This window comes from Eublepharis macularius, chromosome 11, assembly GCF_028583425.1.
Source record: "Eublepharis macularius isolate TG4126 chromosome 11, MPM_Emac_v1.0, whole genome shotgun sequence".
NCBI classification, from domain to species: Eukaryota; Metazoa; Chordata; class Lepidosauria; order Squamata; family Eublepharidae; genus Eublepharis; species Eublepharis macularius.
This window is the reverse complement of record NC_072800.1, coordinates 50,758,026-50,773,523: the sequence shown is the minus strand read 5'-3', so window position 1 is coordinate 50,773,523 and position 15,498 is coordinate 50,758,026. Positions and strand designations below refer to the sequence as shown.

General features: G+C 38.4%; 1 protein-coding gene across 4 annotated transcripts in view; it reads right to left on the bottom strand.

Moving 5' to 3' along the window:
- The window catches only part of HYCC1 (hyccin PI4KA lipid kinase complex subunit 1), a 99,426-nt gene extending 84,021 nt beyond the window's left edge, over nt 1-15,405 (bottom strand). Inside the window, exons 1-5 of one of the 4 annotated variants that reach the window (XM_054991002.1) lie at nt 15,261-15,363; nt 11,112-11,183; nt 9,299-9,371; nt 7,597-7,726; nt 4,810-4,902 (exon numbers count right to left, since the gene is read on the bottom strand). The gene's annotated coding sequence lies outside the window, so the exon portion shown is untranslated. Of the gene's footprint in view, nt 1-4,809; nt 4,903-7,596; nt 7,727-9,298; nt 9,372-11,111; nt 11,184-15,260 lie in introns of all 4 variants that reach the window. The other 3 variants (XM_054991005.1, XM_054991000.1, XM_054991003.1) reach the window with 3 other exon arrangements.
- Nucleotides 15,406-15,498: the final 93 nt, after the last annotated feature.

Sequence of the window (15,498 nt, the reverse complement as noted above, 5' to 3'; positions counted from 1 at the left end):
CCTTCACAAACAGCCTCCCACACCCTCTTATCTAAGCTTATCTCATTAGTTTTATTAATCAGAATCAGGACAGAGTTACTACAGCTATTAAATGTTGCATATATTTCTGACAGTGTGTATTCGATAATAACTTGAATATATCAAGTGAAGAGCAAATCCTTAGATCAGAAGAACAGCAAGTACAAACAAAGCAACTCAGATATCAATAGGCTTTCATAGCAAAAGAGCATTTCAAAATACATCATTAGCTGTGGGATGGCATCATCTGAGTTCTCATTTTTAAACAGCCCCCCCCCCCCACACACACACCCTGGAATGTGCTAGAGTGTACATGCACAATACAATTCCTGCTGCCACAAATCTGTAGGCAGAATCCTTTATATATGTGCAGACTCCTGTTGCTTAACCATGGTCGCTAATAACAAACTAGATTAAATTATGTGCACTTGATTTCAAATGGAGGCACTTCTTTTCTCTGGGTTGCACTCAATGTCTTTTAACAAGTGAGCTCTTTTATTCAATGAAAAATTCTCTAGTCTTCTTTCACCTTTAAGGCTGCTGCTCATATTACATTCATAAAACATAGGGGAATCCTGGAAGATACTCAGCAGTTCACTTCTGATTGGGCTAGGAACTAATTTAGGATAATGTCCATACAGATAAGAAATTTCTGGCAGTGTAAATATTAGAGAGACATCATCCTGCATCTTTAAAACTTGAGATGACTACTTTAGAACTATTTGATACATTAAATGTGCGTCTGTAAACAGCAACCACACATTTAATGCCATATGCTCCTAGGGAAAATTACCTGTATCCTCATTCTATGGCATTATGTGTTTTTCTTACCTTGCCCCACATTACGGGCTGATGATGGCAATCAATGGGGAAATGTAAAATTGCCATAACAAGAAGACAGGGATAAATTGCCCTCCTACGTATTATGCAGAGGAGGGAGGACTGAATTAGCAAGAAATCCACAAGTTTCAGTATATAAGATTAATATAGCAAGAAAGGGCCAACAATTGGAATATTAAAAACCAGTATGGACATCAGAGTTAACTGGAGATGCTAGCTCATTCTCATATATCATCACAGCCATCTCGCTGTATTTGACACTGAAGAAGTAGAATTGCTCAGTGCTGCTATGGGTGCAACAACATTCTAAGCAAAACCTTTTATCTAGATCCAGTGTGTCCAAGAGGCAGTCTGAAAGTCCCATCTGCCGCAGTACACATATTCTCTGCCCCAGTCCACCATCTCCCTGCAACACATAGAATGTGCATGGTGCTGAGCTTTACTTGTCAAGCACCCCTTCAAGTGGGAAATGGGAGGCAGAGTTACCTGCAATGGAGAAAATGGCATTTGTGTTCTGCTTTTGGCCTAGCCAACACTGCCCAAGTTATTTTGCTCAAGAAACAGTAATGGTCATCCTCAACAAACATGCATGAGTCATATTCCACCTGTCTCCCAGCTGGTGCGCACCCCTCCCTTCTGCAGGTAACCTAGGTTTTGAATTCTGATGAACTTTTCACACAACTGTTTCTTCCTTTTCCTCTTTACTCATAAAGCATTTGAGTTTTTAAAACAATTTTTTGTACCTCTTCGCTCAATTTGGCCCTGTTGTATACATTTGCAGGGGTAACATTGATAGCACTAAAATAAATGTGTTTGTTTATTTATTCAACTTCTATACCACTGGCATCAGATGTCTTGAAGCATTTCATCAATATCAAAATGCCACTTTTTTTTGCTCTCTAGTGTTATACACATCACCCTTTAATTATATTTATATCATATATAAACATGAGCGGTTTTGTTTATGCAATGGGTAAAGATATCCTGTAAGACAGACTCAGTTGTAAATCTGAGGTTTGTGGATGTGCAAATTTGCAAAACTTTAGGGCTTGCTGAGGTATTTCAGGAACTTGTAAAATCCAGCAAAGTAAAGCACAATAATATAAGTATTTCCTAAACAGCTGGCTACACATGATAGTATTGTAATAGCCTGTGAGACCTGGAAAAACAGACCCATTAGAAAAATATGTAAATTAATTGTTAAAAGTATTGGCACCCAATAAATAAGGATGCCAGCGTTTGTTATGTAGATTTCTGTGAGCTTTGTCAGATGTGTAGGAAAATTAATACAAGGCTTAAAAGAGTGAAGGATGTAAACAAAATGATTCTCAGTTATCTAACAATTTGGAGGCTTGCAAAGAATTATCTAGAGGGTGGGGGAAATAAACAACAGGAAAAATTCTGCATCCATAGCGGAATAGTGGGAAACTGCTAAGCTCAGGGGCTAGATGAGCAGTTTTCTGAACTTCAAAAGTCTAGTGCTTTAGCACAAATACCCTATCACATTGCTGATAAGGTTGCCAACTGGACAGGGAGGAAAATGGGCATGGGCAGTTGAAGCTTTTCATGCCGTAAAGTAACAGACAGCTAGGGTAAACAGTTTAAACGTTGGCAACTAGATACATTATACAGATAACCGGTATGTTTCCCCAAATGGGGAAACTCAGACCTTCCTGACTCTCAGCTGGTTTGGCGCCAATAAAAAGGTTGTACACTGCTGTTGTTTGGGGTTCCCCCCACCCAATAAAAAGTTACACTCTTCCCACTCATTTGAAAACAATGGGCTTAGAAGGATTGTCACTGCTAAGGACTGAGCTACAACTCCGCTATCTACAGTCTTATCTATTATCATCACCACAATGACATCTACTGGTGAAAGTAGGTTTGAACTCCAGATGGCAAAATAAAAGTGTTGCTTTTTACTGGCTTTACACATGGTATTGTTGATACAGCCCTCTCCAGATCCCTTGCAAGTACAAAGCCACAAGTATGCAGTTATTTTGCAATGAAGATTTTCTGGAGAGGCTCTCACAGAGAAGCACTGTATATAATGATGTTATCAATGCAATCCTATTTAGCTCCTGTGATGCAAGTTGACCCTTGCACCATGCATAACAGGTAAAACAACATTCTAAAATGCCTTTGCTCCCATTAAGTGGAAATATGCTTTAGCACTACAGAGATCTGTTCTTTATGATGCCATACTAAAGGCTGTGGGGGGGGGTGTTGTCACACTCAATATTGTCCTTATACAGCCCTTCTGCACGGGACTGAGTTTTTTGCCAGCACAGTAACACCATCATGCAATGATGCCATTAGGTGATTTTAGACTCTAGGTTTCATGGCTTTGTGTCATGCAGATGTATACTTCAAATGCAAAGCTACAGCCTGCTTTTGGGACTTCTATGCTGAACCTGTGAGCCGAGGACTCAGACTTCTGCCCTGAAGTCCGGCCCTGACAAGACCACTGTTGTCATGAGCAGGAAGGTAGATGTGCTAGCACTGATGCCAAACCATCAGCAGAATGTCCTGGAACAGTGACTCACTGGATCAGAGTCTATGGCTCACTTCAGGTGTCCTATGAAAGCATTGTTTGACTAAACAAAACCTGCACCAATAGAGTGATGATTTATCAACTACCTTATGTTGCCACTGTGAATGCAGAGGCAACTATGCTAAGTATAATTGTCCAAATGCAGGCCACTCCACTAACTAAGGCTAATTAGTCTGAAACATCAAGAAGTGAAACAACAGTTTCATGTTGGTTATTAAGTTACTGTTAGGCATTACTCTGATTTTGCCTGCTGTATAAATGTTGATGTGCTGGCTGGGATATTGTCTGGGTCTGGGGTGGGGATGACCAAAAGTGATGGAATCAGAATTTGCCAAGGAAAGTGGGATCACAGTGATTTTCTGCAAGCCCAATCCTGATTTCATAAGTTAAATCAGTGAAAATAAACCATAGTTTTGTGTCCTGTCTGAACTAAGTTTGATAGTGTTCCATTGATGTGTTTTTTGGAACATATGACTAAGACAGACAAAATAATGATTAAAATCTGGCAATGGAATAGAGTCTTCACCTACATCTCTTTCGAACAAGTAGGAGATCTATTTGTTCCTTATTGAAACCGATATTCTAATATGATAAGACTGAAAAAGAACAATAGGTGGATTAATAGGTATGTACTTTATATGGTCCATTGCTGTTTGTTTTAATATGAATACATAGTTTGTTTCAAAGAGCTCGTGGTTATATAAAACTGACTGGAAGCAAGATTACCAGCTAGCTGGACATTTACCAGACTAGCCATTTTTTAAAAATGCCTACTCCCCATTTATTGATAATGAGTCCTACACCTTAGTGCTTTCACTAAAAACAACAATGGCATGGTAACACTAAAACAGTAGGAGTCAAATATAGCATACAAGTTTTCAGTATACTCTACATCAAAGTGAAATGCCAACCATAGTGTAAATGGTTTTTACAAATCAACCAAGAATACAAGATGCAACAAGATTTTCCATTAACTTTCCGTAAGTAAAACATCATGTGAAGCATCCTCTGAATGAAGATATTTTTATTTTTCTAGTCCTATGGCAATAAATAATTATTAAATAATTTTTAAAAGGTGATTATTAAATAGTTTTATTTCTTCTTACTGTTTTTGTCTGTGCTCTTGTCTTTGGGGCAGTGGCTATTATTCCTGTTGCTACTGCTGCTAGGTTGTATTTTCTGTTATGACCTTAACTATAACAACATGGTTTTATTGCATGTTTATACAACTGTTGTGAGCTGCCTGAAGGACTTTGTTGAGACTTGGGGTAGTAATGACACAAATAAGTAACCCAAGCAAAAATAATATTGACGTGTGTATTTAACCAAAAGAAAATATTTCTTATACTGTATAAATCTGCAGTTGGCATTAATTTTTGTTACACATTAATACATACATTCTGTGTTCAGTAGATTATTATATTATTTGAGCCAAAGCTTGTCAGGGTTTCCCTGGAGGTAGTTCCATTATCAGCATTCAATCCTGGAATCTGTGGAAAAATAAGCAAAGTGCCTTTCCACCATCAATAAATAACTATAGTTCAGCACCACAAGCCAGAAAGCAAGAGTTTGATCTTAGAACCCATGGAGGCTAGATCAATAAATGGATTTCCTGAGCATTTAAAAATAATAATAAACAAAAACTGCATAGGTTCTCAATTCAGATTGAGATCAGAATATGGGGCAGTAGTGGCAAAAGGATTAGATTCTCCCACCCCATATACACTCACCATTTCCCCAGTCTCAATAGCCCAGCAGAGCTGCTATTTGCCCTTTTGAATAAACAGATAGGGTTCTCTAATGCTTTCTCAAAGGGGGAAAAAATCTCTGAAGCTGGGAAAATTGCATGAGGGTAGAAGATGACTCCCCTTGTGCTATAGCCTTGATGAAATTGGGATGGCATCATCTCATCTAGTCTGGCCCCAGGTCAGTAGCACTGCACAACTGTTTATAGTGCTTAGATACCACAGTTGGGCAATCATTGTTTTGTTCCAAAAGAGTTGCCTCCATTGGTTGTCTCATGGAAAAGACTAGTGCATCTTTTCTTTGGAGGGATCCCATTACGGAAATAATGATGTGGAAAAACAAAAAACCAAACTCTACTGCAGCTATTTATAGAAACATCATTTGCCTGTACAGAACTGAGTGTGACGCTTTCAACTTTTTTCAATCTGCCTTGGTTATATATCTTTAAAACAAGAGTTTCTTTTGCCCCTTGATGACTATCTTGCCACTAATGAGTATTTTGAAAGAGGTTATTGTACGTTATATATATCTAAATACTATCATATTTATTAATTAAAACATTTATAGCTCACATTTCCTCAGAGTTCCAGGTGACTTACAAATCACAATTAAAAGCTTCAAAATTTAAAACAAACAACTTTGTGTCAGAGGAGTGAGCTGCGTTACAATGGCTCCCATACTTCAAGGCTAATATAAAAAGCTCCAAGAAAAGTTTTACGTAAGGCCTAAGAGGGACAGGAGAGCCACCAGCAACTGGGATAAAATCCGTGGTGCCGTGGGACTTTCAAGCAAAGTTGGAATAGGACCACTGAGGGGAAAGGCAGCTCAGAAAGAAGGAAGACATATTAGAAAAAAGATAACAAGCTGGGCTGATCTCTTTGGCAGTGGATCTCTAGTAATCTGAATACAAAGCAGTGAACAGTAGACATGGTTGGAAATGTCAGAATATAGATGCAACATTTTACCATATGTGGTGGACTTGTAAGGAATCACGAAAATACTGGATAAAAATACATGAAGAGATGCAAAAGATCCTCAAACTCAGATTTGAATTAAATCTGAAAAGTATTCTTTTAAATATTTTACCATCTAATGTGAGAAAAGAACAAGGAGGCCTCTTCTGTTAAATGGTGACAGCAGCGAGAGTACTATTTGCAGGAAAATGGAAAAACGATGCCTGTCCTGGACTCTCAGAGTGGAGAGATAAGATTTACGAATATGCTTCAAAGGCCAAGTTGACTACCTACTTACAAAATAGACCGATAACTGAGTTCTGGGGGAAATGGAAGGATTTCTTCGATTACTTAGGCTAAATTAATTGACACAGAAGCTTAGAGAGAGGGAGGGAGGGAGGGAGGGAGAAGGAGAAATGTTATGTATTTAGGCTTAGGGAAAACAAATACGTAATGTTTTGTTTATTAAGCCAAGGTAACAAATGTATTGCTTGTTTTACTCTCAAAGCTATTATAACTGTATTGTTTATATGCTTATTGGTTGTATAAGATTGTATGACTTTTAATTTACTGTCTAATTTAGAATCTATATAACTTTTATATTATGCACTTACTTTACTTTCTTTTTTAAAATAAAATTTTTTAAAAATACAAAGCAGATTCCATCCCTACCCCATGTAGAGAGTCTACGCCCATTCGTAGGTTGTATTGTTTTCAAATGATAAACAATCTGCAGCTTTGCAGAAAGGTAACACTCAAAAATTGGGGCAGGAGATGTTGTCACAGCACCATCTTCAGGGAAAGCAACAATATACACTAGAAATACAACGGTAACTTCAGTAAAAGAACCCAGTAGCAAAATTTACTAAGCAGTAGAAAAAGAAGGGAAGGACTATAGGCCTGTTCAACTGGAGTTTAATAACTGTCCTTTCATGTGTATTTTCTTGATGGGGAGAGGACAATAAGGGAAGACAGCAGTCCAGATAGAAATGCAGTGACTAACTTGCACATTGCTAGTGTAACCCCCAGGAGCTACTTGGTTTAGCCCAGTAGGGTAGAGTTAGTATCTGGAGCTAGGCAGCTGAGGAAGAGACTAGCTGCTGGACAGCTTGATAACATTTTACATGCTCTTCTCACCTTGAATAAGGTAATCAGAAATATGTTATATGTGAACAATCGTAACTAAAAGTGGTGTACGTGTGTTATAATTAGTTGATATTATTATTGGAATCATATTATTCTTGCAGGGCTGTAAATCCCCAAGACGAGGACTGAAGCCTGGGTTCCAGTTGTTTCATAATTGGAAGGATTGTGGCACTTGGTAGGAGCTGATATGTTGAATTTGCCTACCTTGAGTGGTTTCAAAGACATTGGCTGAAAGTTTCTGTTTTTTTTGCACTTATGAGTTTGGTTAAAGAAAAAATACAGTTATATTGTTCTAATTGTTAAAAGGTTTGGAAAAGAAAAAAATTCTTATGTTACAACCTTTTCTTTCTCTTGGGTAGATCTGGTCTTTAAGCCTTTTATTCTCGCCTCCTCTTGGTAGATTGCTGCCACCAGGAATTAAATTCCAGAATAACTTAAATTTCTCTTTTTAGTAACATGCCCAAAGGCCCTGAGGAAAGGAATGGGATATAGGAATGACAGAAACTCTTGGATATAAAAAAAACAAAGTAAACCTTTTATTTTTATAAAAAGCATATTGGTTTCATGTTATTTCTAAAACTTGATGGTTTCAAAAGAGTAGTTCTCAATTCTTAAAGTTACTTTACTTAAACACAGTCACACAGATCTTCTCTCACACACAGTTTGCCTGCTTTTGATATTAATTTCTCTCTCAATTACAAGATCTTTTCTCAGGCGCACACACTTTGCCTGCTTTTCCCTGACTAAATGTTCTTTCACAAACACACAGTTTAGGCTACCACACAGGTTATATTTCTCTCAGACAACATACACAAGCTCAGGCTGCACACAGCATGCCAGCTTTTGATATTCTCTCTCAATTACAAGTAAGACCTTTTCTCAGGCACACACACAGTTTGCCTGCTTATCCCTGACTGAATGTTCTTTCACAAACACACTGTTCAGACTTCCACACAAGTTATATTTCTCTCAGACAACATACACAAGCTCAGGCTGCACACAGCATGCCAGCTTTTGATATTCTCTCTCAATTACAAGTAAGACCTTTTCTCAGGCACACACACAGTTTGCCTGCTTATCCCTGACTGAATGTTCTTTCACAAACACACTGTTCAGACTTCCACACAAGTTATATTTCTCTCAGACAACATAAACAAGCTCAGGCTGCATACAGCTTGCCTGCTTTCTCCTGACTAAATATTTCTGTCAGAACTGCTTAAAAATACTCAGGCCGCACACAGCTTGCCTACTAATACCAGACTCAATATTTTTCTCAGAAATGCTTAAACATGCTAAGGCTGCACACAGCTTGCCTCTCTTGCCCTGACTAAATCTTTTTTTCTCCACTCTCAGTCTAAAACTGCATTCACTCTGCCCACACTCTCAGTCATCAACCAATCATATCACTCACTCATCCCTTTCTTTCACCCCCACACTTCATCTGTATCACACCAGGCATTTAAAGAAACATACACGCATTTATTTAAAATCATTACATCTTAACTTACATTTGTGTGAAAGTTTGCTTCCTAAATTAGCCCCATAGAACATATACAATAGAGGTTACACTCACCAGGCAGTTTAGAATCCTAATAATATAAACATCTGATTTATATACCACCCTTCAGGACAACTTAATGCCCACTCAGAGCGGTTTACAAAGTGTGTTATTATTATCCTCACGACAATCACCCTATGAGCTGGGTGGGGCTGAGAGAGCTAGAAGTTATGACTGACCCAAGGTCACCCAGCTGCCTTCAAGTGGAGGAGTGGGGAATCAAACCCGGTTCTCCAGATTAGAGTCCCGTGCTCTTAACCATTACACCAAAGTGGCTCTCAGAGAGTTGGAAGGTACCTCCAGGGTCATTTAGTCCAACCCCCTGCACAATGCAGGAAATTCACAACTACATTCAGCTTCCTGAAGGAGACTCACTTCTCTAAAACACTCAGGTGAGCCTAGGAAGACAACAGCCAAGTTTAAAGGGACTTCATTACCACAACCTACTGGGATTGCTAATTCCTCCAAAGGCCATCAACTTACAATTTGAGTTTTCATGGTGCTACTCAGCGGTTGGTTGATTACATTTCTTTTGTATTATTTATTTTAGCTGCTCCTAAAGGAAATATTCAGAACATTAAAGTGGAATTGTAAACAATTGCCCAAATATGGCTCCTCAGCTGGTCACTCCACAACAAGCCGGAACGAAGAATATATGTATAGTCTGATCCTATTCATATTTACAATAAGGTTATTCAGGAGAATCTTACCAGAACTTACTCTCAAGTAAATGTGCACAGGATAGCCATCTTAAGATACACCCAGAAAAGAATTATTTTTGCAATTCATTTCATTCCCCCCCCCCACAGTATTCCAGTTTTTCCTTCCAACAGGAACCCAACGCAACTTACAATATTGTTCTTCCTTTCTCCATCCATGCAACCACTACCCTCTGTTAGATAGATCAGGCTGCAAGTGACTGGCGCAGCAAACTTCCATGGCAGAGTAAGGATTCAAACCTCGGTCTCACAGATCCTAGTTCAAGTGTTACATCATGACGACTCCTAACCTTTTACAGCATTAGTATTTGTGTGCTTCTGATATTTGCTCTTCCTAGATTTGTTTTTTTCCCTTAAATAATGCTGAATGTTCACAATTGTACCTACATTACATGCACACAAACTTCATGCAGTGTGTATGAAATGTAATTCAAAGTTCTTGAGACTGAAGCACTTTTCTAAAAGTAATTTAGTGAATGTTATTTATTTAGAATATTTATCAGCCACCTTCTTCACCAAAGGTCAACAAAGAGCTCACATTAGATATAAAACAATTTCATTATGAAATTAACATAAAACCATTTAAAACAAGCTCAGAGAAAAAAACCCAAATGTTGTCCTTTTAATCTAGTTCAAGGTACTTCCAGAAAATTAGTTTTTAATTAATTCTGGAAGGCACCAATCTCTTTAATGGAGAGAGTTTTATAGGCTGGTTAGGCAGCCAAAAAAGCCTCTCACAGGTCCGAGACAACCTAACCTCAGCTAAGGCTCATTTGCACAGGAAAGCACCATGCATAGGTCTCAAAACTTGGGCAGGCTGTTATGATGGTCCTGTAGATACTCTGGACTCAAACAATTTAAAGCTTTTAAAGTCAAATCCAGCACTGTGAACTGAGCTCAAGTACTAATTGGGAGTCAACATAACCAAAGTAACACTGGCTTTATATGATTATAATGAAACATCCAAGCAAGAACTGTCTTCAAGGGCAGCTCCACATAGAACATGTTGCAGTCATCTAATCTCGGTGTCATCAAGGCACGTGTGACTGTTGCCATGTTGATTTACTCTAAGAAAGGATTGAGCTTGCAACTGCTCTTAGAAACAATTTGAGAGCCTGCTTTTCCAAAGACAATGTTGACTCTAGAAGCAGAATCTAGATGCATCTCCAAAATGCAGAGCTCATCTTTCAGGGGGAATATTACTTCACCTAGAACAGACAAAACACCTATTTCCACTCAACATAATGCCACCTTGTCTGGATTAAACTTCAATTCATCTATCTTTATCCAGTCCTTTACTGTATTCAGACACCAATTCAATACTTCTATTGCCTTCCTGGATTTAGATAAGAGTTGAGAGAGAGTGCTGTGTATCACCAGCAGAAGGCTGGAATTGTGCCCCAAATCTCTTGATGCAAGCAATTCCATGGAGATGTTAAACAGTATAGGGTACAGGACTGAAGCCTGTGGTACCCCAAGTGGCCAAATAAAAGTCACCCAGTATTGCCTTCTGGATAAAACCAACATAACACTGATCCTCCCAGGCACAATCCCAGCCAAACAACCCAGAAACATACCATATTTGATGGTATCAAAGGCTGCACAGAGATCCAAGATAACCAACCAGGACTCACTTCTTCATTGGTTGACTGAAACATAGGTGGAAATAATGAATAAACTGTTAGATACAAAGTATAACTTTTTTGATAAAAAGAAGAAAAAACCCTAATAATGGAGAAGTGACAAGACAATGAAAAGGGATAGCATAAGAACTCTTGAATGTTGGACACATTCTTCTCATGCAAGAAATATGAATTATAGGCTGTTGTGAGGATATTCCACCTCCTTAAATAAGTATCAGTTGTGGACATGGACACACCCCAAATTGTCTAAGATTCAATGTAGCTACTCATACTGAAACACCTTTTTAGCCACCTGCAAATGGCAGGTGAAAGTATATAACATGATAGTGACCAGCCTTTTAGATGGCATGCTGTATTAAGTCCATGCTATGGGACAGTGTTACTCTTAAGTGCAATACACACAAATACACATCCCAGCTTAATACCAATTGGCTCTACAAGCAATTATCAGGTAATGTTAATTATCTTGATGCTATGAAAAACTTCAGCTTCCCATTTCCATTAACCTATTAAGGGGATAAGACTTTTTTCCTCTGTTCAGTTGGCAACCTTATTTGCTTGTAGCCGTCTAAGTCAAGGACAGGGATGAGAGTTAACTTCAGTATGTCAATGCCAAATCCAAGACCCTTCTCTTCCTGTGCTGAAGCATAAAACATTAGGGTTTATGCAACTGGCTGGCCTCACATATTATGCTTAAAAATTTGATGTACTAACTTGCTGTCTGATTCTGTGCCTGTAAGTAAGTCTTACACTGGTGTATTCATAAGAGCGCTGAAGGTTTCAGCAAAAACAAAGGCTGGGTTGTTCCCCATATTTTAGGAATATTTGTAGCTGAGCAGACATAATGAGGATTAAGAGGACATTAATGAGAATTAAACTATCTTTACATTTAAACATATGATCTATTGACAGAATGTAAATATAGCTAATTCTTAGTTGGCAGCAGCTGTTGGGCTTTAAACAGCTTTAAGAAGTTATGAGAATAATTAATAGCAGCGGTGAAGATGAATGTGTTACCACGTGTGATGTTTTTGCTGCAAACAATTCCAATTATCCGAGACTTCAAACAATTTGATAAATGGCAAAGGAAAATCTCAGACTTTGTGTGGGCAGGCAAGAAACCCCGTGTGAAAATGAAAGTATTACAAGATTCGAAAGAAAGAGGTGGACTGCAACTGCCAAATATAAGATTATATTACGAAGCAATTTGTTTGGTCTGGTTAAAATATTGGATAACGTTAGAAGACCGTAAACTGCTGGCTCTGGAGGGGCATAAAAAATTGTTTGGATGGCATGCCTACTTGTGGTACAATAAAGTAAAAGCGGACTCTATGTTTTTGCATCACTACATTAGAAGAAGCCTTTTCACAATCTGGAAGAAATATAAGGACTATATGGAAGATGGTATTCCCTCATGGGTAGTACCATATGAAGTAATAGATCCGAGAGCTGTCTATAATGAACAACAATGTTTAACTTACAAAGAGATAATATTAATGGAACATAAAATGTTAAAAATAAAAACAGAAGAAGAGTTATCTCCCCATTATGGATGGTTTCAATATCGGCAAATCAGAGATCTTTACAACTCGGACTGTTTAAAAGGAGGAATAAGATTGAAAAATTCGGAACTAGAAGAAGCGATTTTACAAGAAGGTAAAAAAGAAATCTCGAAAATTTATACAATACTTTTAAAATGGCACACGGAAGATGAAACAGTTAAAGTCCAGATGGTGAAATGGGCAATAAACTTTCACAAAGAAATAACAATGGAATCCTGGGAGCATTTGTGGAAAAATACACTGAAGATTTCAACTTGTACTAATATTAAAGAGAATGTATATAAAATGATGTATAGGTGGTATTTAACACCAAAGAAAATTGCGCTAGGAAATGCTAATATGTCAGACAGATGCTGGAAATATAAAAAGCATGAAGGATCATTATATCACATGTGGTGGACTTGTGAGGTAGCTAAGCAATACTGGGGAGATATAACTGAAGTAATTAATGAGGTTTTGCAAACCCAAATAAATAAGAACCCAGAATTGTTGCTACTGAACTTGGGAATGGAAGATGTTCCAATGCAATACAGAACATTATTATTTTACATGATTACAGCAGCAAGACTTTTATATGCGCAGAAATGGAAAGTGCAAGAAATACCAACTACAGAAGATTGGATTTACAAATTGCTGTACATGGCAGAAATGGACAAAACGACAAGAAAACTGAAAGATCTTGATCCAGGAGAATACATTGCAGATTGGGGGAAACTGAAACAATATTTAGAAAAAAATGGGATGTAAAGGGAGGATTGTGGCAGTTTGAGAACTATTAATTTGTGATTTTATAAATAGAAGAGAGAAGTAACTTTACCATTAATGGGAAAATTTAGCTATTAATTAACCTAAGCTAGTATTAGTATTAAGGAGGCTTTATTAAAAATATATAGTTTAAACAGTGACATAGAGAATGGATATATAAGTGGATTTGATATAGTATACATAAAAGAATTTTTATGTATACATATGTATACATAAAAGAGTAAGAGCTATAATATATATATGATTTAGAAGAATATAGTTGAAAATAAGTTAAGTAATAAGATAGGTTAAGGGTTGGAAAGCTGTTGGAAGTCTACAAGGAGGGGGGAGGGAAAGGGTGGGGGTTGATACAAATTAGGTAAGAGGGGGAATATTTGTATTAATTATGTACTCACCAATAAAAAAAATTTTTTTAAAAGAAGAAGTTATGAGAATAATTGAGAATAAATTAAATACAGCCTTACTCTTACAGATGTTAATTTCAAATGTTTATTAAGCATTTGGCAGCCTGGCCCAACAAGTCTTACATAAAGCACTTCCAATGTAAGAAATATCATCAAACTTAATATTGCCATATGTAAAAACTGCATGAGTGTTTTGCTAAATGTACACAATCTGTGAACCTAGGCAGATTATGAGAGGAAGGGCAGGAAGGGTTACCTTAGTGCTTAGTTCATGTGGCCCCTTCTTACACGCCCAGGGTAATACCAATCATGACCTTGAGGTCAGGTAGCAATTTTCCCCAGGCCTGTTCAACTGGGCATCCTGACAGTGTTTGGTCATCTTCTGGGCATGGAGCAAGGGTCACTGGGTGTGTGTGTGGGGCGGAGGGGAGGTAGTTGTGAATTTCCTGCATTATGCAGGGTGTTGGACTGTATGACCCTGGAGGTCCCTTCCAACTCTATGATTCTATGACTTTTGGAAGCTGCAATTGGATAAGATTTCCAGCACATATACATGCAGATCAGCACATTGTTAGCTTTTTGTTGGTTTTCCCTTCATGGCCCTTGAAGAAGTTTATTACCGTTATAGTTTGCCATAGTTTGCCAATGTGTATTACATCTAGAGAGGAAAAACAGTCCAACTGAACTCAGTAGGTATTATTGCCAAGTGAGTATGCACAGGGCTGTGCTGCACAGCTGCAGTTCTATACCTACATAATCCAGTTGTAATAGGAAGACTCTTATTTCCAAGTAAATATAGCAGGAATCTAGTGGGGAGCACCTGGACCAGAAAGGAAGCATGTAGAACCGGGCTACTTGCACTGCTAGCCCAAGCAGAATTACATCCTTCTGAATCCATTTAAATCCATGAGTTTAAAGAATTACTTCTCTTTTTAGGATTGCGCTGTAATCCCTTTTGGGTTTAGACCGGGGTAAACTTGCAAAGGCTTTTTACTCAGCTAGGAGGCCCACACTGCAAGGATGTGGTCTCAAAAAGATTCATCAACAGAGATGGAGACTGTAGGCTATCCTACTGTGCCCTGTCTGTTGCTGTGGGTGTGATTTTGCTGGGTGGTTTCTGTGTTGTTTAATATGCCAGTCTTAGAATTGTTTATGCTGTTCCAGCATTTCTTCAATTCTATACTGGATTAAATCTTTGCAAACTTGCTTTTACGTGCCTTATGCCATTGTTTATTGAAACGCCCAGTACAGACTTATTCTGTATAATCCGCCTTCAGTCTGAGAGAGAAAGGAGGTCTATCAACAATGTAAATAATAATAACAGATACTTTAAATAAAGAATAAAGGCTCACATTATTCCTGTACCGCAGAGGTGCAACCCAGGATGCCGAACCCAGCCTAACCAACCGTTGCGCACGCGCACTGGCTTCGGAAGCCTCTTCCTCGCTTCTTTGAGTTGTTGTGGGCACGCCGCCTGCGCTGTCACGTGTCGCCAGTGCGCGCGTGCGTGCCGGCTGGTTCTTTGTTTACCTCTCCGTCCGACTCCCACCTCTAGCCGCTCGCGGCGTTCTGTGCCGGAGGGAGCGCGGT